Raw genomic sequence first — 26,859 nt, 5'->3', positions numbered from 1 at the left:
AAAGATTGAAAGCTGCTGCCCAAAAAGATTCTTTGTCTGTGACCAGTTAATGCATATTGGTTCTTTACCTGAATTTGCAACCTTGGGAGAATATAATGAACTTTCAAAATCCACAGCTGTCCAGGGATCGCCTATAAGGGGATGGTCATCAGCAGCAAATAGACAAATACTAATGATGTCACCACCACCTGGAATAAAACACTTTCAAAGGTGTTTCCTGCTTATTATTTCATCTTAGCCTCCTAAATTCATAAGAGGTTTAGGAAGGTATTTTTTTCATTTCACTGATGAGCAATCAGGACCCAGAGAGATGAAATACCTTGCAGAAGTTCACGTCTTTTAGGAACTAGAGCTAGCCTGATTATTTTTGCTCCTGAAATTGCTGGACTGCTCTGAATGACCTGAATTTATCTTGGTAAAGACCAGAGATCTCCATTGAAGGTTCTTCCTGATTGGATAAAGCCAACCTTGGCTTGAGAGAGTCTCACACTCACTTTGAACTGTGAGTTATAACCTTACAGCTGGCCAGGGCAAAGACCCCCTGGCTCAAGCTGTCTCTGTGCTCAGTGCATTGAACCATTTATGTGAATATCCCAAGGAGTTGCCAGGACTGAACTGGAAGAGTTAAGGTCTTCCCCAAAATGCTCGGTCTTGCCAGAGCAACTGACTCTAAAGGCTGGCTTGTTACTGACCCTGGGTTCTTGGACCTTCAATGCAACATAAGTTGACATGAGGCCCAAATAATTTTCCCAGACAAGGCTTTATTGGCACTTACACCAGGGCATAAAGGAAGCAGCACGAGACAGAGAGAATTTTCTGGCTGGCTCCCCAGAGGGAGATGAAAAGGCAGTTTTAAAAGGGCTGCAGAGGGAAAGGAGTGGTGTTTGGGTATGCAGAGGCAGGGAACTGTTAGCACTTGGGCAGTTTGATAACATGCTTCTTCATATGTTGCATGTCTCATTTGCATGTTAAGTCTCTACCCCTGGGTGTGATTTTTGGTATGCGATTTTTAGTACTGAAGCTGAGGTTAAGGGTTGGTCATCTCCTGGTCTTGTGCATATGTGGGAGTTAGGGTGGACTCTCTTGAGTAAGAATTAATGGTGGAAATTTCTAATTTTAGCTTCTTCAAGGTCCTGTAGTCAGTGGCTATGGCACCGTGCACAAGATTATGATGCAGGGTTTGAATGATCTGATTGGGGTCTCTGCTGGCCAGGAGCCCTTCCCCTCACCAGCTTGCAGTCCTTGGTGAGACATGGTTGGGGGAAAGTCCCATTCTTATTCTGTCTCAGGCTGATAATTAAAAGGAATACCTGTTATGTCACCATGTATCTAGACCTCATTACTAAGATACCATTAGACTGGAAGATACTAGAAGACAAAGCATTATGCTTTCTCTGTCTTGCTTTTTTCAAATGATTCACTAGTTAGATAATTATTGAATTTAAAGCATTTTTAAATCCTGAAATAAAAAATTTTATCTAAAGCAACAGAAAGCAGATGGTGTACATGAATAAGAGAACCAGCTCAGAGTTATACACAGCTGTATTCTCTTCTCTGCTGCCAGAAGTGGAATTTGATTATGTCCGTGATTCACTTCCAAAATGACACATCCTTAACATCTTAGTGTAACACCAAGCTTTTGGCAGCGATGAAGCTAATCTTTGTCCTGAAAATAATACTGCCTTCTCCTCCTTACTCAGGAAATTAATTCAGTGATGAATTAGACTGCAGTGTTCTTCATTAGCATCAAGATTTTCTTTAATAACTAGGAAAAAGCAGTGAAAATAATAAAAGTGTTTACAAAGATAATCAATAACGTCAGAATGCAATAACTGAGATTCTATCAATATCAGGTTCATTTTGGGGTACAGGTCTAGTGTACTGCTTTAGAGGGTAGCCTCTGGCATCTGACAACTCTGAGTTTAAATTCCTAATTACTGTGTGAGATCAGAAAGTTGTCTCACTTTTCTCCTTTAAAATCAGATAATAGTCCCCAGTGTATGATGTTCCCCTTCCTGTGTCCATGTGTTCTCATTGTTCAATTCCCACCTATGAGTGAGAACATGTGGTGTTTGGTTTTTTGTCCTTGCGATGGTTTGCTGAGAATGATGGTTTCCAGCTTCATCCATGTCCCTACAAAGGACATGAACTCATCATTTTTTATGGCTGCATAGTTTTCCACAGTGTATATGTGCCACATTTTCGGGGGAGGGATAGCATTAGGAGATATATCTAATGCTAAATGATGAGTTAATGGGTGCAGCACACCAACATGGCACATGTATACATATGTATACATGCAAACCTGCATGTTGTGCACATGTACCCTAAAACTTAAAGTATAATAAAAAAAAAAATCAGATAATAGGCCGGGCGCAGTGGCTTATGCCTGTAATCCCAGCACTTTGGGAGGCCGAGGCGGGCAGATCATGAGGTCAGGAGATTGAGACCATCCTGGCTAACACGGTGAAAAACCCCATCTCTACTAAAAAAAATACAAAAAAAGATTAGCCGGGCGTGGTGGCGGGTGCCTGTAGTCCCAGCTACTTGGGAGGCTGAGGCAGAATGGCGTGAACCCGGGAGGCAGAGCTTGCAGTGAGCCAAGATCACGCCACTGCGCTCCAGCCTGGGCAACAGAGTGAGACTCTGTCTCAAAAAAAAAAAAAAAATAGATAATAATATTTATCTTAAATAATTGTTGTGAGGATTAGGTAAGATTATGGAAGTAAATTTCTCACCACAGTACTAGGCATGTAGTGAGCACTTAATAACTGATAGTTGAAAACAAAAACTAATGGACTAAAAGATGGGTATCTTATTGGGCTTTTTTGATAATCACTTGCATAATTCTGAAGACGTCAAGTGAAACACAAGATATCCAGAATATTGTGGTACTTAGACTTGGAAATTATATTTCTAACATCAGTACATGGTTGACTTTTTGGTACTTTCTATGGTGCTACCAATTAATGTCAGGAAATATAAATAGTAAGCTCAAACAACAATTACTTCTCTTTCCAATCGCTCTCTCTCCTTTTTTTGTATCTCTCTCAATCTTTCCCTGATGACAAGTGGCATTTAATCTACTAGGGCTGCCTGAACAAACTGCACTATCTCTAAGCGCTCAGCAGCTGACAGTTAAATCTAAAAACAGGTGATTAAGCTGCTGGACTTAGAATTTAAAGTATAAATAAGAGTTTATGAGACTTGGATGTTAATAAGGACTCAATCTCATGATTTTCTTTTTAATAAATAAGAGTTTATAAGACTTGGATGTTAGTAATGACTCAATCTCATGATTTTCTTTTTAAGGTCACTGTTCATATGGGGATGGAAGGCTGGGATTTTAATGTAATGCTCCATACCAAGATTTTGTGCCCCAATTCTTCCACCATCAGGGACAGTTGTTTCTTGGTACTGGAGGTGGTGTTTCAAATTGTTACCAGGCAGTTAACAAGGAAACCCAGGTGCCTGATGTTTTATTCCAGCCTGTCTGACTCATTGCTCTGTGAGTGGTAAATGTCAGGCAACAAGAGAGCTGGTGACATCTTATGGGAAAGCACAGGTATGGAAGTCAGGGACTGATTTATACACTGGGCCTTGCCACTCATGATTTCTTGGACTCCAGTTTTATAATTTCATATCATTGAATAACAGGAAGGAGAGGCTTCTTCCTGAAGAACACTTCTTATCATGAATCAGCCATGTGGCCAAGGTTGAACTTCTTTGCTGGTAAATTGAGACTCTTGACAGGAAAGTTAGGGGAGGGGAATACCTGCACTCTGGGTGTGTGTTGAGGGGATGCCTTCAGTGCCTACCTTATGACAGACACCAAACATCAGTGGGTAGGAATCCTCACATCTGAAGACTTTGGGATTAAGCAGAATTTTCACTGGGGGACAGGGCCCAGATATACCTCCTGAGGTGTCAGAGAAGGTCAGGTGGATGGGTCAATGGGTGAATGGGTCTCCACAACCCTTCCCTCCTTGACAAGCACAGTTCAGTCGCTCTAAGAACACACTAGCATTTCAACCCTGGCTGTTGCCACTACTATCTATTAATGCACTTCATCTGTGTTGGTTCTTGGACTTTCCAAACAATCTGAGATCAACTAACAAGCTGCCTATGAAGGGATTTCCAGGGTAAACAAGAAAAGTTATTTGTACTTCATTAGTTACCTTTACTGGTATGAATAACCATATGGCCTTCTTGAGAGTTTCTGCCTCTGACCTAGAGATTTGTGTCCATTCTACTATTTTATCTGCCTGTACTAAACCAAAAGTGAGATCAAGCCAGATATTGGCAGATAGATTTGAAGAACCACCTCCCATTTCTAATGATAACACCTCCTGTTGGATCTGGAAAGAACGTCTCTTTATTTCCATCATCTGGGCCTCTTTTATATTCTAAGTCAGTAAACTAAATATACTTCACCAAAATGGGCTGAAAAAAATGACAGCAGCACAGAAGCTACGAAGTCCCAGCATGTCCTGAGAGGGCATATGTTCAAATTAGCCATCTTTTACAGATGAGGGACCTGAGGCTCAGATCATCATGGCTAAGCATATTCCTACAATGCACTTAGTTATAACTTCTTATTAAAAAAAAAAAACCCAACAGCTATGTTGGAATAGTTAAAGAAAAGTCACAACATGTGAAAATACTACGGATAGAATATATGATCATCACAACAACTCAGTGAGATTATTTTCACTATTTTATAGTTAAGGATTGGATTCCAATCTTGGCTCTCATACTTATGCACCCTGAGTGGTTGTTCAAATCACTAATTTCTCTGGGATTCAGCATGAGGAGGTTAGACCATATTATATCTAAAGTTTCTCCCTGGGCTAAAATCATATGATTTGAGAGTATCATATAGCATAATGTCTGTGAAAAGCATTGTGAATTATAAAGCAATATTCAAATATTGGTTGGCGTTATTATCTCTCCACATTCCCATCACAATGTGACCTCAAATGCCTTCAATAGAACATCATTTGTCTGAGTTTAAATTTGGGGCACAAGCAGGGAATTAGATTATTCAGCAGAAATAATGAACCTGAAAATACCCTTATTGAGTGAGGAAAGATACATTTTCACAGTGTAGTTGGGACAAAACAATATTAGTGTTTATTTTTATAGATAATTCATTTGCTGAGCGATCCTATAGAAACGTTTCGATATATTTTATTCTCCATTGGCTATGATGGCATAAGATCTAACTACATAATTTTATTCTCAGAAATGGAACCAGATATCTGAATACTAAAATGAAATGGAGAAGAAATAAATAAAGCTGAAATATAAATTGATTGGTCAAAAATTCTTTATTTTAAAATAATTTCACCTGTAAGTGGAATTAGAGTAATCGTTGATTTACTTACTGTGAAATTAAAAATATACTATGATATATTCTACTTACATTTGTAAAGTAATACAACTCAGATGATACCTATTTAAGCAGTTGGTTGGATAATCTGTATTGAGAAAGCTGGACATGGTTTGCTTTTGCTGGCTTTTTGCTAATGCAAACCTTAGGGCGGCTCATGGGAAGTAGCCTGACAATAGCATAGTTGTGGAAACTTGTTCAGCTTTGAAACAAGTCTGTGATCTTTGCTTCAATATGGAATGCACTGGTTCTGAGAGATATGTTTAATCCCTTTTTCAAAAGAATATGTGGATGGTTCAACTCATGTTCCCTGTATAAGGATCCTGATTTAAATACAGCTACAGAAGCACTATGAATTCTTTCTGAGATGAGAAGGGATATAAACAAACCCAAAGACCAAGGAATACATAGTTTTGTTGATTTTTACACTTTACATATGGTTTCCATTCCTTGCTTCAAAATACATTCGCTGAAATTATGAATGCACTCTAGTGTGGAAACGTTGATTGAATTCCATGTTAGTTTAGAGTAGCAAGCCAATCAGGAAGTAGCATTATGGAGACTATTAATAACCTCAAATAGTGAGTCAAATTTGGCCCACAATAGTAAGTCCTTAGAAAGTTAAATGCTGACGGAACCAGTGGAAATAAACAGCCATCTTCCTCTGATTAGTAGATGCTAAGAAAACAAAAGGCAGTGCTGACAAAAATAGTAATTATATTGATTATGTTGGGGCTCACATCCTTTATCCAGATGAATTTTGTTGGCCAACCTATACCTTCTTAAGGAATTGCAACATGAAGTAAAGACAAGATATGAGTCATAGTCCTGCGTGGTGTTGAAGAAACTGGCTTTTAAGTCATGATTCATGAGGACTTTACCTTTGGGAACTAAGAAGTCTTTCTTCTTATCTAAAAGTTAAAGAAAAAGAAACTTTGATTCTTAATTGTTGTGATCCCATGGAACAACAAAACAAGTGCTTTCACGTTATTTTGATCATTTATATTTTGAATTATATTAAATACATGATTAAACTTCACATTCTATTTGTTTTAAATCTAAATCTATTTGTTTTAAATCTAAGTGTCTAGTAGCTCTGGCCTTGAGCTAGAAATTAGAAGTCCAGAAAGTCTCATTTATTTGATTTTTAAATTAACTGCCTTTGCTAAAAAACCTGGGATAGAAGCACTAAGGCATCATTAAATATAAAAAATATTTAGGCCAAGAGATGACAGTAGTAATACAAACAAGAAACCAGGGCAGTTGAAAAACAGCCCTCAGATAATGGTGCCTCATTAGTATATTGGAACAGTCAGGATTTTAAATAATGGTCTAAAACAGTAACTGCGCCACTTGATTGAGACTGGGGTGAGGGTTATAAAGACAAGGTCCTACCACAAGAAAAACATTTTTGAGGCAAAAACTTTGTCTCTATTTCTTTGTGTTATAGACAAAAAATAACAGATGGCAGAGTGCCACAACAAATCTCAACTGTGGAGAAGATAGTAGAGAAAAATCTGATCTCTGAGGTTGCCAGGATTGCAATTACAGTAGCTCTTAAATAAATCCAAAAAAGCACTGCATGTGTGGAGAGAATATTTGGCGTTCTTTGGTTGAATACCCAACATCTAATTTCAATAGTACTTCAGTTTCTTTCAAGGGTGTTACCTTTCCCTTATTCTGCATTTTTTGTGCATGTACAAGGTTAATTCCTTCTGCATGCCTCCATTTATAGAGCTGAGAGGTCCACAACATTTTTCTCTTCATTCTGACATTTCAATGGAATAAACTTATGACCTAACCTAGACTGACTGGGGCCTTTCTTTTAGGACTTTGAAACTTGAAAGTGTGAAGCAAGGGTGGAAGAAGAAATAGCTGAATAGAATTCTTTATGGTGGCAAGTATGGAGTAATAACCATATACACTTTGGTATGAGACAATTGTATGCTTCTCGGTCTTAGCCTTCTGATGTTCCTTTACTATCTGGTTCTCCTACTTCCATCAATTTTGTGAGACCCTGAATTCTTTCCAATAACTTCCCTTTTGCTTAAGTGTCCATTTCTGTTACTTCCACTGTGGAACCACAGCTGTTCCACCATGGATGTTAAATACAGCCAGATTGCAGGAATAAATCTCTTCAATGAGCTCTGTTTCCCTGCAGAGTGGGGGTTATTTGAAAGCTCATGGAGATATTTTAAGAGTGAAGGCACTTTGAAAGGAGATGCATAATATTAGTATTCATATACCTTAGATGTCTGATAATAATTCTTCCCAGGGATCAATGGCTCCTGGAAAATATAAGACCTACTGAAATTCTACATAACCTAGACCTTGCAGGGTTGATAATAGAAACCACTTTTGTACCCACAGAAGAAAACTCATAACTGTATGCAGAAGCACACTGTGGTCTTGCTTTTATTATTAAATAGGAAATCTTACTGATCCTTGTTCATAGCATTTATGTGGTTAAATATCTACATAAAAGTAGTTAGCAAAATATAATGAATTAGTAACATACATTCAAAATTGGAAGAGACTAGAAATCATGCAGTCCATTTCATTTCCTGATGCTCAGATCGCTTCTATAACACACCCTGAACAGCTGTGTTGTTGAAATCCCCTCTATAACACACCCTGAACAGCTGTGTTGTTGAGTGAACCCCTTTAGTTATTGAGTGTTCACTACCTCGCTAGGCAGCCTACTCTGTTGCTGAATAACTATGCTTATTTACAATATTTTTCTTGACTTTGCACCCAAATATATTTTTCTTTAAATTGTATGTTTTTAGTAATCACAAAATTGGTCCCTGGTGATACAAAGAATAAATTTACTTCAAATATTTGCTTATAATTTCTTAAATTCTTTTTCTTTCTATATCTGTACCGCTAATTAAAGATGAAAAATGAGGCAATACAGATGATATGATCTTTTATACAGAAAATCCTAAAGAAGCCACCAAAAATAACTGATGGTAGGAAACGAGTTCAGCAAAGTTGCAGGATACAAAGTCAACATACAAAAATTAATTGTATTTCCATACAATATAAATGAACAATTTGAAAACGAAGTTAAGAAAACAATTTCATTTACAGCAGCATTGAAAGGAATAAAGTACTAAGGACAGATTTAAAGAAGGGCAAATCTTATACATTGAAAATTAAAAATATTGTTGACAGAAAAAAGAATATCTAAATATCTCTATGTAGTCTTCTGACACCTCATTTTCATGAATCAAAAGATTTAATGTTATTAAGATGACAATATGCCCCAAATTGAGCCACAGATTTAACAAAATCCTTATTAAAATAACATCTAGCTCTTTGCAGAACTTGTTGATCTAATCCTGAAATTTATTTGAAAATGCTAGGAACCCAGGACGGTCAAAACAGTCTTGAAAAAGAACAAAGTTGGAAGACGCACAGTTCCTGATATAAAAACCTACTACAGACCTGCGGTAATCAAGACAGCGTGTTATTGGCATAAGAATAGACTAATAGATTAATGTAATAAAATTGGAAGTCCAGAAATAAATCTTTACATTTATGGCCAATCAATATTCAACAAGAGTGCCAAGAGAATTCAACAGAGGAAAAGAACAGTCTTTTTAATGAGCAGTGGTGGTGCAAATGGATATTTACATACAAAAGAATAAAGCTGGACCACTGTCTCACACCACATACAAAAATTACAAAAAAAAAAAACAAACCCTCAAAAAACGGTCCTACACCTAAATGTAATTTATTTATTTATTTATTTTTATTTTTAATTTTTTTAGTCGGAGTCTCACTCTGTCGCTCAGGCTGCAGTGCAGTGGCGCGATCTCGGCTCAATGCAACCTCCGCCCCGGGTTCAAGTGATTCTCCTGCCTCAGCCTCTCGAGTAGCTGGGACTACAGGCATGTGCCACACTGCCCGGCTAATTTTTTGTAGTTTTAGCAGAGACAGGGTTTCACTGTGTTAGCCGAGATGGTCTCTATATTCTGACCTCTTGATCTGCCCACCTCTGCCTCCCAAAGTGCTGGGATTACAGGCATGAGCCACCGCGCCCAACCCTAAATGTAAAATTTAAAATTATAGCAATGACTCACGCCTGTAATCCTAGCAGTTTGGGAGGCTATGGCGGGTGTACGGCTTGAGCCCAGGAGTCTGAGACCAGCCTGGGCAGAATGGTGAAACCCCGTCTCTACAGAAAAACAAAAATTACCCGGGCATGGTGGCGCACACCGGTAGTCCCAGCTACTCAGGAGGCTGAGGTGGGAGGATTGCTTGAGGCCGGAACGTGGAGGTTGCAATGAGCCAAGATGGTGCTACTGTACTCCAGGCTGTGCGACAGAGCCAGATACTGTCTCAAAAAAAAAAATTAATAAAATAAAAATTAAAAAAATTTTAAAATTATAAAGGTCTAAGGAGAAACATTGGATTAAATCTTTATGATCTTAGGTTGGGTAATGGTTACTTAGATATGACACCAAAAGCATGTGTGAAAAAAGTGAAAATAGATACACTGGACTTCAAATTTAAACACTTTTTTTTTGCTGTAAATGATAGTATCAAGAAAATGAAAGGTCAAGTATAGAAGGAAAGGAAATATAAGAGACTTATATTCACAGTATATAAAGAACTCTTAGAACTCAAAAATGAAAACACAAATAACCAAATTTCAAAAATGGGAAAAGCATTTGAATAGCCATTCCTCCACAGAAGATATACAAATGGCCAATAAGCACATGAAAAGTGCTCACTAGCCTTTAGGGTAATGTGAATCAAAACCACAAGATACCACCTTACATCCACCAAGATGGTTATAGTCAAACAGTATCAAGCATTAGAGAGAATGTGGAGAAATTGCAACCCTCATGTGTTGCTTGTGGGAGTATAAATTATTGCAACATTTTTGGAAAACTATTTAGCAGGTCCTCAAAATGTTAAACATGGGGATATCATATGACTCAACAATTTCATTCTTAGGTGTATATCCAAGCTAAATAACAAAACATATGTCCACACAACAATGTGTACATGAATATTCATAGCAATATTATTCATAACAGACAAGAAGTGAAAACAATCCAGTGCTTATCCACTGATGAATAGATAAATAAAATGTTATGTTCACATAATGAAATATTATTTGTCCACAAAAAAGAATGAAAATATTTGTACACTTGTGTTCAGAGCAGCATTATTTATAATGGCCAAACAACAAGCCAAATGCCCATCAAGAGATGAATGGATAAACATAATGTGGTATGTACATTTAGTGACATATTATTCAGCTTTTAAAAGCAATGAAATTCTGATAAATGCTACAACATAGATGAACCTTGGAAACCATGTGCTGAATGAAAGAAGCCAGACACAAAAGACCACATATTATATCATTCCATTTATATGAAATGTTCAGAATAGCTAAATCTATGGATACAGAAACAAAGTTAGTGGTTTCTTGGGGGAGCTGGGGGAAATGGGGAGTGGCTGCTAATCAGTGTGGGGTTTCTTTCAGGGGTGATTAAAAATGTTTCAAGATTAGATATTGGGGTTTTACTACCCTGGGAATATATCAAAAAGCATTGACTTGTACACTTTTAATGGGTGATTTTGAAGGTATGTGAATTATATCTCAATGAGGCAATTTAAAGTAAGTTAAAACAACAAACAAACAAAAAATGGGCAAGACCAAGTATAAATCTTTTGACAGTTTAGATATTCCTTTTCTGTTATTCTCCATCTCCATCACCCTGTGTGATTTTTTTTGCAGCAGCATTCAAAAATTTTGTAATTCTACCATTTGCTTCCTTATTATTGCCTGCTTTGTTTACTAGCTTTTGAGTTTCTTGAGGACAGGGATTATTTCTAGCTTGTTTACCACTCTATCCTCAGCACTTAATATAGTGCCAGACCCATAGATATCCAATAAACGTTTGTTATTGTTGGTGGGCAAGCTGAAAGTCACTTCTAAGCTGAAACTAATACGTTAGGTAACTCATGCGGTAATGTCCAAATGGTTAAGTATTCATTGAGTAATCTAAGCTGCTCTATATTGCTCATGAAAATATTTTGAGACCACATCAACAGTCACGTAGAAATCTAATACTTAATATCCATGGTATTGCACTGGAACATTAACAAAATGGAATTAGTTGAGTTGGCGTAATGTTCTTGATGAACCTGAAACAGCACAGGAGTTTCACATGATGGAGATGAGTTTATCAAGAGTTCAAGAAGCTCAAGGACCACGTATCAGCAAAAAGCTTTACACATAATCCTCGTGCCAATGATTCCCAAAACATTGATATTCCTATAATAATAATATTACAGCATTCTTCAGTTTACAAAGATCTTTCACACGTATTTTCATTTGGCTAATAGCTGAGCAAATATAAGGCCATCCCAAAATCTAGACAATAGCCTGGGGTCCTCCTGCTAGTAAAGATTCTAGTGACCTAATCACCATGTATAAAAAAGGACAATGCTATCAGATGTCAGTAATAGGAACCCTGGAGTCACTGACCGTCTTTTAAATTCTTCAGGGACACTTACAAATCCTGCAGGGAAACTCCATGCTTCATACATCCAGAATTTTGCTCTCTGTTATCTTACTTTCTGGCTTCTCTGCATGGTATCCTTTAATAGATATCACCTATCCACGATCCCCCTCTCTCAAAATATTTTCTTAGGATCCATGGGCTAATCACTATTCCCTGCTAACAAAGCTATCACCAGGTAGTTTCCTTATCATCTCCACTTTCCTAAAGTCCATGGTGGACTCATCATTGTTGTGATGACCATTTCCTAGTGGTGGGAACTTTGATCTTTCTATTTGGGTCTTTTAAAAAACCATCTAAAGATATATGTGGTCTTATTTCCTAGTTAAACAGTGATTATCTTTGATCCAAATCAGTCATTACAATTTTTTTCTTTATACTAAATGTTAATATTGATAATTACTAAGAAAAGAGAAAAGAGGATTGGAAATAGGAAGTAAATGAATACTGGAACAAAGATAAAATTTTTCTTTGCTGTCTTAGTTGGGAGAAGGCCAAAATGAAGCCAACATTGCTTTATATTCCTGCCTCCTAATAAAGAGGAAATTTTGCTTTCTGCTTTGGGGACTAATTATTTAATTTTTAAGCATGTAATTGCTTTTATAATAGGTACAAACATTAAAATATTGGCATTTAGAATAAGTAAGTGAAAATGATTACTTGACCCTAACCTTTAAATGGGACAGAACAAATATTTCTCACTCTCAAGACCATTTGATTGACTTGGTAAATGTTTCCTAAGCCTGTGGCTTAACAAGAACAGATTTTATTTTTTTAAATAAAGAACTTCACAGAAACCTACAAGATTTTTCTAAGTATTCTCTTCCGTATAAGTAAATGCCCAAGCTCTATAACTGAAACAGATTTATTGCCCCTCCCTCAAAATTATTTTAAAAATTAAAGAAGTGCTTTGAATCCCATGGGAAGGGAAGGCAGGGGATCAGATTTGAATTTCTTCACCAGTTGCCCTTTAGATGGTCATTACTTGCTTGTGTTTTGGAGGAAAAATGTAAGATGAGTTAGAATGATTTCTCCTTGATCATGAACTTAAGACAGTATAAAAAAAAACCCTTTAATTTAACCTAGATTTTCTTCCCCAAACACACAAAAATCAAGTTACTTTCCCTTTATAGAATGACTGTTACATGAACAGGAATCAATGAAAGCTCCTGCTGAACAGAATTATTTGTTGGGTAGAATCTGCTGTTAAAAAATTCAACAAAGCAATGTTCTTTGCATCATTCCTTTAGATGTGAAAATTGCTTTGTTGTATAGAATGCTTCTCTGCAATGGTTTTTGACTCTATTAGCACTTCAAGATTCTATTATTCAGTATGTTGTTTCATAGTATTAATATCTCTTCCTTCCTAGAGAAAATGTTAACAAGGTTGAAATTACTGTAAGCTGATATGTGACTTCCAATATTTCAAGGGACCTGATAATTTTAGGGCTTGATTTTGGTGCATTACTATTTCTTCTCTTGGCTTGATTATTGTACAGTACTTTGGATATTGTTCAGTCTTTTCTTTCATAGTAAATAAAATGATTTAAACTGTGGAAATGAATACTGGATTTGGCATTAAACGAAGAGAAGTTGAACACTACCTCTGGCACTTACTAATTGTCTGAGCTTGAAAAATCCACTGAAATTCTCTGTATTCTGATTTCCTCAAGCAGAATATGGAGAGGGATTGTAGTCCCTGAAATGCAATAATGCAAGTGAAATGTCTAGAAACTAGAAAGCACAAACAAGTATTATGTAGCTTTATTACTGTGAACTAGTTAACCTCCAAAGGTTCATTTTTCAGTTAGTTATTTATTATCAGCAGAACTGTTATTTATTAATATTTATTATTTTATTGAAAATGTACTATACGGAAGAGATTCTCAAATTTATTCAGATGGTGGCGCACATGAATGGCATGGTGCTCTTCACAGAACACCATGAAATACTGACATATTTAATTTCATCATGGGAAGTAGTAACATTCAACTAATCAAAAATATGCATTAAGCCTATGGATATAATGTCAAATCATAACCAAGAGCACACATGTCCATGAAAATAGTTTTTCCATTTATATCATAGATTCTTTGTTCATTCATCATTGGTAATTTTTCTGTCATCTGTTAGGCTTACTTGCAGATAAGAAGCAATGGTTGGCAAAGATTTAAGAAATATTAATGAGGGAAATTCTATTTTTTTCCCCTTTTTCCTTTTTTTGTAGAGATAGAGTCTCACTATGTTGCCCAGACTGGTCTCAAACCCTTAGGCTCAAGCGAACCTTCCACCTTGGCCTCTCAAAGTGCTGGGATTACAGGGATGAACCACCATACCTGGCCCAGAAATTTTTAAATTGATAATATATTCCAAGAGTATAGATTCAACTCCTCTCTCCCTCAACTCTTCACTATAATTGAGACAGGACTAACTCATGAATCTTCAGAGTTGTGTGGGAGCAGAGATTGAAGACCACCATCATAAAGAATGATTGTGTACCCAGGCCAGCCCACAGACATCTAATTAATCCATAATGTGGCCGTTCTAAAGATTAGCTATTTATCTATTGAGACAGAGGTAGAGATAGGGACAGAAATAAAACTGGGGCTTGTGGGACAAATGTTCTAGACTCTGCCCAAATCTCTTTTGAGACTATATTTTTGCAACTACAGACTGCATAGACATAATAAATACCCAATACATGTGTGTTGGATAAATTAATGAAAGTATAAAGGAATAAAATGGGATTAGGGCCAGGAACATGACTTTACAGAAGGGAGAGAAAATTAGGGATAGTGGATAAATTAGTAAAAATGTATTCTGATGTAGGTATAAAACCCTTCCCATGTCTTTTGTGCTTTATCTACATTTTCATGCTCACTCTTTATGCAGGAGAGGAGGATTTCAATGAATAAATACAGGGTTCATTGGTAGAGACAGTGTACTTTGAAAAAGTGAGGGGCCACGTGAGAGAGGAAAGAACTGAGTGGATGCCCCTGGAGGGAGGCTCTCTTACATGCCCACTGAGAAGAAGATGGGGATGACTGGTATAGCTGGGATGCATGGGAGATTGTGAGGTTGGACCAGCCCTGGTCTCCTGCTCTTTCAATAGCAGTGAGAAAGCATGAAAGCAAGTGTCCAGGGCCTCTCACAGCATATGAAGCTAAACAAGCCCTGATGTGGTTTGGATCTCTGTCCCCACTCAAATCTTATGTTTAATTTAATCCTCATTGTTGGATGTGGGGCTTGGTGGGAGGTGATTCGATCCTGGGGTGCGGTTTCTCATGGTTTAACACCATCCCCTTTGGTGCTGTCATCAGGATAGTGAGTTCTCCCGGGATCTGGTTGTTTAAAGGTGTGTGGCACTTCCCCGCTTTCTCTCTGTCCTGTTCTGGCTGTGTAAGGCAAGCCTGCTTCCTCTTCACCTTCTGCCAGGATTGTAAGTTTCCTGAGGCCTCCTCAGAAGTTGAGCAGATGCCAGCACCATGCTTCCTGTACAACCTGCAGAACAATGAACCAATTAAATCTCTTTTCTTTACAAATCACGTAGTCTCAGGTATTTCTTTATAGCAGTGTGAGAACAGACTAATACAAGCCCCAATAGCCTTTTGTGCCCTAATGTGACTCACCAACCTCTTTGTTTGTTTTTTTCTCCATCTGGCAACAGGAACTTGGCAAGCCCACAGATCCCATGAATCTTTTGGTTCTGAAGTATAGAAATGCTTTGGCTCCTTGAGGCCATACCAATAGGGGCTGGCTAACAAAGGTGGCAGTAACAGCACAGGTCATTTATAAACTCAGTGTTTTTAGATTAGAAAAATGCTGTTTTTGAAATGTCGATGAAGGTAAGTTCTAATCATCTTTATGGGTGCTTTTAGGATTAAAGAAAAGCAGCTTATAGATTCTTCCTTTACAAAATAATGAAAAACACTGAGGCTGAAAGCCCTAAGAAAGCTTTTATTGTTGCTTATGTTAGAAAGAAATAGTCTTACTACTCCAGCGAAGACTTGTTTAATGTAAAAATTGCACTGTTTCTCTTCTTCTCTCTTTCCCTATTATCTTACCTAACCTTATCTACATAATCTCAGAAATGTATACTATTGCCTAAAATCTGTTGGCTATTTGGCCAAATAGTTCTCTGAACTAGAAGAGTCAGGCTTAAAAACATGCCCTTGATTTAGGAAAATTTGATAATCTGTCTTGCATCTTCTACTGACACATGCTGATTAATTACTAAATCAGAAGTGAGAAGTTAAATTGTTTTCCTTGGAAACGTCTCTGTTTCTATGGCTTGTGCATGAAATTTTCATCAGGCTTTTACCTTCTTCTCCTCCTGACCATAATGCGTCATGTCATAAAGCACCTTATGCTCACTCAAAGGTCACCAAACTCGGGGTCAGGGGACTGAATTCTGATACAGACATGACCCCATTGGATAAGTAACTCTACTTCTGTGGACTTTTATTTCCTCATCTTTAAAATAAGAGAATGAGATGTAGGGAATACTGTCATACACTGAGCCAGAACTATGCTCCATCTTCCGTAGGCACCAGGGTCTTGGACCTGGCAGAGCTCAGCTACCCTCCTCTCTATTGTACTTAGAGGCTGATGTGTATGTATAGATGCCCTAATTTCCCTAAAGAATTGGCAATGCATGTGTTATTCATGAATGTCTCTAATTAATAAAGACAGTAGGGATTTTCACGCTCAGTGCAAGATGGCTCATTATGCTGGCAAAGTCAAATTTGCCAAAAAAACAAAAACATAAACAGCTTCCCTCAGGTAATGCTGAAAGAAGGACAAAAAAATAAAGATAGCAACTTAGTTATGGGCAAATATACCTCATGGAAATTGTGAGGACAGAGTGGCATCATAGCCATGACACGGTGTTCTGATGAAAGATAAATGGTCTGATGTGTTGCCCCCAGCCCCTCTCAACCTATTTAGGGGCACTCAGGAGGGTGGCTGGCTCCCATGATTATCTGCATATCCATGATTATCTGGAAACCAAAGGAAATTAAGAAAAGCAGACTTTCTTTTTTTGAGATGGAGTCTTGCTGTGTCACCCAGGCTGGAGTGCAATGGCGCAATCTCAGCTCACTGCAACTTCCGCCTCCCAGGTTCAAGTGATTCTCCTGCCTCAGCCTCCTGAGTAGCTGGGATTACAGGCGCCCGCCACCATGCCCAGCTAGTTTTTGTATTTTTTTGTAGAGACAGGGTTTCACCATATTGGTCAGGCTGATCTCGAATTCCTGACCTCAGGTGATCCACTCGCCTTGGCCGCCCAAAGTGCTGAGATTACAGGCACGAGCCACGGTGCCTGGCCCAAAAACAGATTTTAAAATGTGAACTTGACATAGCAAGAAGCTAAATGTTCAAGATTGAATTATTGTTTGAAATTCTTTATGCCCTCTCTGCATCCAAATTCTATATCTATGTGCATTGCAGTATGGCTGCAGAACCACCCACTAATGTGGTTGAAATCTGTTTTCCCACCCAATGATGCTGGACTGGATTTTGTGACTTACTTTAGCTAACACAGTGTAAGTGGAAGTGGCAGTGCCAGGCTGAGACCTGCATTCTGTGATTTGTCACCAGGACATACCCTGCATTGCTGCTGTTTCGATGAGAATGAGGAGTCACGTTGAGCAGACGTGAACCCAGCCCAGAGCTTTCAATCAAGCCCAGGTGACCTGAAGCCCAATGTAGCGCCCTTCTATTCATCCTATAGACTCATGTATTCAAAAAATACTTATTGATCACTTACTATGTGCCAGATACTGCTCTGGTCACTTGGGATACAAAAGATATAACATTTCTTTTTTGTAATAAAGTCTGTCTTTATGTAACATGCATAAGCCCTACATTTTGTTGTATGTTGTTATCTAGCCTCATTTTGGCCATAGCTGACCAAAATCCTTAGACAGGTGTACTTAATGTGTTATGAGATGAGAATGGTCACTAAATTGGATAGTAAGTCTAGTAAGTCTATCCATTTTCCCTTTCCTTCTCTCTTTCTGTCTCTTTGAGCCCTTTCCTTCCTCCTTCATTCATCTTTTCTCTCCCTCCTTCCCTTTCTTCCACAAATATTTATTTAAAGTCTACTATGTGTCTAAAAGTGTTTTGGTGCCAAGAAAGGGGACCAACACAATCCTATCCTTATGAAACCTGGTGGTTAGGATGAGTGTTTTAAAGAAGTGCAGTGTGACAGCCATATCCCGAGGAGGTTAACCTAGGCTGGAGTGTCAAGGAGGATTTCCCAGAGGACAGGAGAATTCAAGATGGAAACGCTGAGTAACCTGTGTGGACTGAGGAGTGGAGGGCTGAGAGAGGGTGGGAGAGGAACTTTCCAAGTGTGCACAAAGAATTGAAGACAGGGAAATGTAAGCTTTAAAAACAAACAAAACAAAACAAAACAAACATCATTCTTATCAACCCCAACAAAAACAGTAGAGTGTAAGGCAGAGATTGAGCGAAAGTGATGCGAGAGGGAAGATGATGCTGGTGGTCATTATGACTTACCTAGGAATAAAACTTAAGTCGTTATAATTAGTAATCATTGAGAATAAATTTAACCCAAGAGTCATATAACTATTTTAGGAAAATGAGAGATAACAGGAGAACTAGGAAGAGGGCCACTTCCCATTTTCTTCTAAGAGACAATTTAATAGATAACATATAAAACTGGAAAAATAGCTGTGTGATTGTGTTATTTGAAAGTTTTGAGATATAGATTTAAAAAGAATAGCTAAAGGAGATGATAGTGAATGTCAACAAAGAGGAGTGGGGAAAAAAAGAGGTGATTTTTTTTCCTCAGCCATAAACCTGGTATAATTTAACTTTAGAAACGATGTGCATGTTTTATTTTTACTTTAAAAAATAATGCTTAAAAAAGCAAAGACAAATGCAGTGGTATGCACAATTTTCTTTTACTGGAATATTCTGGAGAAGCACAAATCAGTAACTTAATCTGACAATCTGGGTTTCAATCTCTAAATTATTCAGTGCAGGAAATAGCTTCTCTTTCAGAAGGGCAAGCATGGTAACCAGTGAGCTGGAGTCCTCCTGCAAAATCGTCACAAAACTTGCCAGAGGGCTCATGAACATCTGCCAGTCAAACCCTGGAAGTGTGGTCCTCTTCCCTGGCCAGCCCTCATCTCTTCTTACTTGCCTTTTGACCCCGACACATGGGAATTTAGTCCAATTCTTCCCTCACTGCTGCCACCTACTTCTCCAGATCAGCAGCCCCCACTGCCCTGTGGCTGCTAGAACGATGGAAAACCTTTCCAGCTTCTGGCCTCCCTGCTGTTTCTGAAGTAAGCAAGCAACCTCTTTTGGCGTCTTGGACTTTTTATATCTCCCTTCTTCAGACAGCAGATGGGGAGTGACAAAAATAACCAACGTTAGGGAAATGACTGGGCTCTAAGCATCTCTCAGAGTAAGTTCTAGCCCAAGTGGTCATGGTGTTCACTAAACAGCAACAGAGCCTGGTTTGATCTTCTCCTACTGCTTCTTAGCTTCCTGTTCTGAGGAGGTCTTAGGGCTGCCTGCTCTGTAAAAAGGTGGATCCATGTAATTGTCAGTTTTATCATGAAACAATCAGACTCATCATTCAACACATACTGTTATTCATGTGGTTCTATGGGCACTAGCCTCCTGGCTGTTACTAGAACACATCAAACACCCTCCCGCCTCAGGGTCCTCTCTCCCTGGATAACGACTCTCACAGATAACCACATGGTGCAAACTTCGATTTCTTTCAGATCTTTTCTCCAACATCACCTTGTCCGTGTGGCCTTTCCTGACGACTTTATTTAAAATTACAAACTTCTGCAAGCAGTCCTTGTCCCCAGTCCTGCTTTGAATTTTCTGTAGCAATTATTGTCATTTAAAATGCTGTATTTTACTTATTTGTTCATTGCCTGTCTTTCCCTTCTAGAAGGAAAGCTCATGACAACAGGAAATTTTATCTCTTTTGTATCCCAGGTGTCTAGAACAGTATCTGGCATATAGTAAGTGCTCAATAAGTATTTTTTGAATACATGAAATAATAATATCAATCAATAGTAGATCTTAAGCTCAAGTCCAATGAATTGTCCAATTTATTGAGCATTTTCCATCAAATAAAGACCAAAAATGTGAGAAATACTTTTGATTGATTCAACATTTTACCTCAGGTGCAAATAATGGATAATGTAAGAGGGAGGAGAGTTATGATCATTTTCTAATAGAATAGTGGGTATTCAATAAATATTTTCTGGATGACAGCTATGGATGGCAGAGGACATGGTTCCACTGAAATATGTATTCTCACGTTGCCCCTAAAATTCAAATAAATTCATTGTAAGTGAAGAGTCTTAGAAGCTGAGCATAAAGGATGTGTGAGGTGTAAGGAGAGGAAGCAAAGGCTGAGCAGCTGGCACCAGATTATGTTTAGTCCTTTTGGCCATGTGAAATATCTGTGATCTTTAACATGAAGTGATTTGGTCAGGTTTGTGCATTACAAAGAAATCTCCCTGGTGGAAGTGGGGAAGATGGATCAGGAAGCCTGGGCAGCAATGGCTAGGTCAATCAGGTGATGGTCATATTTCAGGTTAGACATGATGAGGACCCAAATAAGGCATTGATAGTGTGATGGAGAGGAAGGTGCAGAAATTTCAATATTCATCAAGTCAAACCTTCATACACTTCCGGTGGGGTTGTAAAATGGCATGGCAACTTTGGAAAACTGTTTGGCAGTTTCTCAAATATTAAACTTGGAGTACCCTGTGATCCAGAAATCTGACTCCTTAAGTATCTACCCAATAGAATTGAAAACACGTCCATACAAAAACATGCATATGAATGTTCGTAGCAGCAGTATTCATAATAGCCCAAAGTGGAAACAACCTAAATGTCCATCAACAGATGGAAGGATAAACACAATATGGTATATCCTCCTTACAGTGGAATATTATTCAGCCATACAAAGGGATAAATAACTGATACATGTTATTATGTGGATGAACCTTGAAAGCATTATGCTAAGTGAAAGAAGCCAGTCACAACAGACCACATATTGTATGATTTCATTTATATGAATTATTCAGAATAGCCAAATCCTGGAGACAAAAAGTCAATTGATAGGCACTTGGGAGAGGGAATACAGGGACTGACTGTTAATGGGTACAGGATTTCTTTTTGGGGTAATGAAGAAAATGTTCTGGAAATAGAGAGTGGTGATGGTTTCACAACTCTGTGAATATACTAAGAGCCACTTGACTACATTTTAAAACGGTGATTTTTGTGGTATATGAATTATGTATCTATAATGCCATTATTTTAAAAAAGGACATTCAGCAAGTAAAATGGACAGATCTTAGTGACCTCTGGTTGTGGAGTAGGAAGGCAAAGGTAGAGTAGAAGAAACTCGAGCCTTTCAGTTTGTATAGCTGATGAGCAGATGATGCTCCTTTCCCAAAGAAAGCATTTTTACGAAAAATTGGGGGGATAGATAGGGAGATGTTAAGAAATAAATAGGAGGCTGGACAAGTGGTGCCCAGGGAGTGAACCAATGGATGGAGTAAAAAGTAAAGATTTTTTTTTGTTTTTTAGAAAAACATTTAAAAAATATTACTGGGGAAGGAGAAGTGATGGAAATAGTACACTGCTCTTTAAAAATATAACCAAATAAATCAAATTTCATTAAGATGACAAGTATAAATTGGTCAACCAAGAAATACTAAGAAGTAACAAAAAAAAAGCCATTTGGGAAGAATAGGTTAGAAATGGCACAACTTTAACAAAGAGATGTATTTTGGCCCATGAAATTTAGTTCATATTTTACCACATTCCACTGGATAAACTGCATGGCCAAAATGGAAAAAAAAGTTAAAGTCAAATCTGATCTTTATAGACTTTATGGGTTTAGAGGTCCAGAAGAAACATTCTCAGACATAAACATGCAGACTTTATTTCGTGCCAATTCTGTCAACTTTAGAATCTGATAAGAGCATGAATACTTAGAATAAAACTGACTTTCTTCATAGGCTGCACAATTACCAGCACTGGCTTCTCCTGACCCAGCTCGCTACCATTTTCATTGGTGCAGGGACAAAGTAAAGGGGTTGGATCTCAGGCCTGTCTCCACATCTAAGCTCTGAGGCTAAGCCTTCCTCCCTAGGACTCCTCCATGTTGCCATGGTGTCTTTGAGTCACCAATACCACATCTCTATCCTTTATGGCACAGGATAGTTTGAGTTAGAAGGGGTTGGAGATGAAATTCCTATTTTTATGCAGGATACTGTGTCCCCTTCCAATCAGGTGAGCTCATTCATGCATTAAAGGCCAACCCCAAAGAAGTGTGGGAGAACCATGTGACTTCAAACCATTGCTCTATGCACTGAAACCTATGTTTAAAGTCATATTAATAGTTACCAGTATTTGGATATCCACTAGGTGCCAAATGGAACATAAAAAAACCAAAGCTTAGTTATTCAGATGGAATAAGCCACATGGCTGGTAAAAGGTAGAATCAGGATTGGGCATAGGGCCACCCATACCTAAATCACACTTTTTTTTTTCACTGCATTAGGTATTTTCCCAATCCCCTTCATTAATAGCAAACACTATCAGTTTCCCCTGTGCATTTTTTCCTGAACATTATCCCAAGGCTGGGATATCATAATACTCAGAGTCCCATAGCTCTCTGCAGCTCTCAGAAACACTGTATTGGTCCCAGAGCCCATCAGCAATGCTGCCTTTAAGCACTGTGTCATCTAAACCATTTTACTTTTTATTTATTTTTTTTTATTATACTTTAAGTTCTAGGGTACATGTGCACAATGTACAGGTTTGTTACATATGTATACAACCATTTTAAATATACAGGATTATATCCTGATGTCGATTCCACCCATCTTTTGAGAAGTTGCTTCCTTTTCTTTCCAAACTTCCCTTGGGCAGCCCAGCCTTGCATAGCTAACACCCCTCCTGTTTGGTAGAGCCACGCTCACATTTCATTTAGGAATTACTTTATTAGAAGGGTTGAAGCTCAACTTTCTGACTTTGGAGACATGAAGCACAAAGAAGAAAACTTGAAGCAATACCTGATTAACGCTGAATAATTCAGAATTAATCAACTTGTATTTTAAGCTGAATGCCTAAGCTAACACATTCAGAATATGAGCCATCTGATCACGCAGAAAAAAAGAAGAGAAACTGAAGTTCAAACAGATTTAGAATCAACATTTTAATTGTAGCAACACTTCATAGTCTTCTCATTTTCTTTGTTTCCCACAAATGTATTTTCTCCCCAGATCCTTATATTTTATTTTTTTTCTCTATGATAGTATTTATTTTAAGCTGTACTATCATGTTGTTACTCCTCAGTTCTCCATATCAACAGAGAGGTATCTGGCAGCATGAGCCAACAGAGTTATAGGCAGGGCCAGAGGTAGAGTGAGTAGCCATTACTAAGAACAAGAGGCTTTGTGGAGGAAAATGCAGCTCTAGAAATTGATGAAAACTCAGAAAGCAACAGGTGATGTCATCCCATAAAAGTCAAGGCCTTGTGGGATACAAAGAAGTACTATCAGGCAAGCAACAGTCATAAAAATAATTGCATTATTTACTTATTTTTTAAAAATAATGACAAAGAGGACTAATTTATAACCCATCAATGTATTATGTAATGTCCTCTTTATCACATTAATCTTCATTCTAGAATCCTCTCACCTCTTTCATCTGTAGCCACATCTTTTTTCTCTCCGTTAATTCTCAGGTCTTCCTCTCTGCCCGCCCACGAACACTCAAAGTTCTTGTTAAATGATACTTTCTTTTTATTTTTCTCCCCTTCCCTCTTCCTTTTCGAATCCTTTCTTTCTCTCATCCTTTCCTATTTCCACAAATTTACATCACATATTTACTACAGAGAACGACTGTACTTATGTGGGTTATGAGAGTGAAGTACTTATGCCATGGGGGCTGCCAAGGTTGGAGATGTCTGATATAATTAGGTCTGCTTTTCCCCGTGGTCCTTCCTTCTATTGGGCAATGTTTTGTCCTTAGAGTATCAACAACTCAAGTGATTCTAAAAAAAATCTCTTTTGATGCCTATTTATGCTCTAAAGAAATGAAGAGCTCAAGGTTCCTCTACTCACGTGATTGCCTGAAATCATAGCTTATTTATCCAGTTTGAAGCAGTGCTGGACCTTCGGTGAGAAGAGAGATGTAGCTGAACATGTTTATAGAAGTGGAAGCCCTTCCTACATTTTTCAGAAACCCAACTTATCCATATCTCATCTGCAAAAACCCAGTGATGAGGTGAGTTGAGATTTAAGTCAGAAGTTCAATGTGTTAATCCATTTTGTGTTGCTATAGAAAAATACCTGAGACTGGGTAGTTGGCTCATGGTTCTGCAGACTGTACAAACATGACACCAGCATCTGCTCCGCTTCTAGTGAGGCCTCAGGAAGCTTCCAATCATGGTGGAAGGTAAAGGGGGAAGATGGTGAGAGAAGGAGCGAGAGGAGAAGGCGCCACACTCTTTAAACAACCAGCTCTCACATGAACTAATAGAGTGAGAATTCGCTCATTGCTGTGAGGATAGCATGAGGGATCTGCCTCCATCAACCCCACCTTCCACTATTGCCCTACTCCAACATGGGGGTAAAAATTTCAATATGAGACTTGGAGGGAACACACATCCAAACCATATCTCTCAATGAAGTCTTTGATACTAGCTATGAGCCCATCATTCTCCAGCATGCTAAAATATTCAGAAATTAATTTAAAAATATTTCATATATGTTAAAATAAAGGTAATAAAAACTGGATGACCATGACTGGGAACTTACTAAGCAATTGTGATCAGGCCCTAAGGCAAGTATAGTAAAATCAGTTATTGGGGAGTAGATTAGTTGCCTGTTGGCTGTGCAGGCTTGAGCAAACAACTCAGTTTCTTCAGCTTAAAAATGAGGGATTGATTGGAGCCAAGATGGCCGAATAGGAACAGCTCCGGTCTACAGCTCCCAGCGCGAGCGACGCAGAAGACGGGTGATTTCTGCATTTCCATCTGAGGTACCGTGTTCATCTCACTAGGGAGTGCCAGACAGTGGGCGCAGGTCAGTGGGTGAGCGCACCGTGCGCCAGCCGAAGCAGAGGCGAGGCATTGCCTCACTCGGGAAGCGCAAGGGGTCAGGGAGTTCCCCTTCCAGAGGTGACAGACGGCACCTGGAAAATCGGGCCACTCCCACCCGAATACTGTGCTTTTCCGACGGGCTTAGGAAACGGTGCCCCAGGAGAGTATAGCCCGCACCTGGCTCAGAGGGTCCTACGCCCACGGAGTCTCGCTGATTGCTAGCACAGCAGTCTGAGATCAAGCAGCAAGTCGGCAGCGAGGCTGGGGGAGGGGCGCCCGCCATTGCCCAGGCTCGCTTAGGTAAACAAAGCAGCCTGGAAGCTTGAACTGGGTGGAGCCCACCACAGCTCAAGGAGGCCTGCCTGCCTCTGTAGGCTCCACCTCTGGGGGCAGGGCACAGACAAACAAAAAGACAGCAGTAACCTCTGCAGACTTAAATGTCCCTGTCTGACAGCTGTGAGGAGAGCAGTGGTTCTCCCAGCACGCAGCTGGAGATCTGAGAACGGGCTGACTGCCTCCTCAAGTGGGTCCCTGACCCCTGACCCCTGAGCAGCCTAACTGGGAGGCACCCCCCAGCAGGGGCAGACTGACACCTCACACGGCCGGCCAGGTACTCCAACAGACCTGCAGCTGAGGGTTCTGTCTGTTAGAAGGAAAACTAACAGAAAGGACATCCACACCAAAAACCCATCTGTACATCACCATCATCAAAGACCAAAAGTAGATAAAACCACAAAGATGGGGAAAAAACAGAGCAGAAAAACTGGAAACTCTAAAAACCAGAGTACCTCTCCTCCTCCAAAGGAACGCAGTTCCTCACCAGCAACGGAACAAAGTTGGACGGAGAATGACTTTGACGAGCTGAGAGAAGAAGGCTTCAGACGATCAAATTACTCCGAGCTACGGGAGGATATTCAATCCAAAGGCAAAGAAGTTGAAAACTTTGAAAAAAATTTAGAAGAATGTATAACTAGAATAACCAATACAGAGAAGTGCTTAAAGGAGCTGATGGAGCTGAAAACCAAGGCTCGAGAACTACGTGAAGAATGCAGAAGCCTCAGGAGCCGATGCGATCAAATGGAAGAAAGGGTATCAGCCCTGGAAGATGAAATGAATGAAATGAAGCGAGAGGGGAAGTTTAGAGAAAAAAGAATAAAAAGAAACGAGCAAAGCCTCCAAGAAATGTGGGACTATGTGAAAAGACCAAATCTACGTCTGATTGGTGTACCTGAAAGTGATGGGGAGAATGGAAACAAGTTGGAAAACACTCTGCAGGATATTATCCAGGAGAACTTCCCCAATCTAGCAAGGCAGGCCAACATTCAGATTCAGGAAATACAGAGAACGCCACAAAGATACTCTTCGAGAAGAGCAACTCCAAGACACATAATTGTCAGATTCACCAAAGTTGAAATGAAGGAAAAAATGTTAAGGGCAGCCAGAGAGAAAGGACGGGTTACCATCAAAGGGAAGCCCATCAGACTAACAGCGGATCTCTCGGCAGAAACCCTACAAGCCAGAAGAGAGTGGGGGCCAATATTCAACATTCTTAAAGAAAAGAATTTTCAACCCAGAATTTCATATCCTGCCAAACTAAGCTTCATAAGTGAAGGAGAAATAAAATACTTTACAGACAAGCAAATGCTGAGAGATTTTGTCACCACCAGGCCTGCCCTAAAAGAGCTCTTGAAGGAAGCGCTAAACATGGAAAGGCACAACCGGTACCAGCCACTGCAAAATCATACCGAAATGTAAAGACCATTGAGACTAGGAAGAGACTGCATCAACTAACGAGCAAAACA

General features: G+C 38.9%; 1 long non-coding RNA gene across 2 annotated transcripts in view; it reads right to left on the bottom strand.

Moving 5' to 3' along the window:
• Positions 1-744: 744 nt before the first annotated feature.
• The window catches only part of LOC134737765 (uncharacterized), a 48,650-nt gene continuing 22,535 nt past the window's right edge, over positions 745-26,859 (bottom strand). The window contains exons 4-5 of one of the 2 annotated variants that reach the window (XR_010122981.1): positions 13,555-13,636; positions 745-1,765 (exon numbers count right to left, since the gene is read on the bottom strand). This is a non-coding gene — a long non-coding RNA (uncharacterized LOC134737765). Of the gene's footprint in view, positions 1,766-13,554; positions 13,637-23,146; positions 24,129-24,305; positions 24,393-26,859 lie in introns of those variants that run through there. The other variant, XR_010122980.1, reaches the window with a different exon arrangement.

The sequence above is a fragment of the Pongo pygmaeus genome, chromosome 11, assembly GCF_028885625.2.
Source record: "Pongo pygmaeus isolate AG05252 chromosome 11, NHGRI_mPonPyg2-v2.0_pri, whole genome shotgun sequence".
In the NCBI taxonomy this organism is placed as follows: Eukaryota; Metazoa; Chordata; class Mammalia; order Primates; family Hominidae; genus Pongo; species Pongo pygmaeus.
Note: the sequence above shows the minus strand (reverse complement) of the source record. Positions and strands in the feature narration are given on the sequence as shown.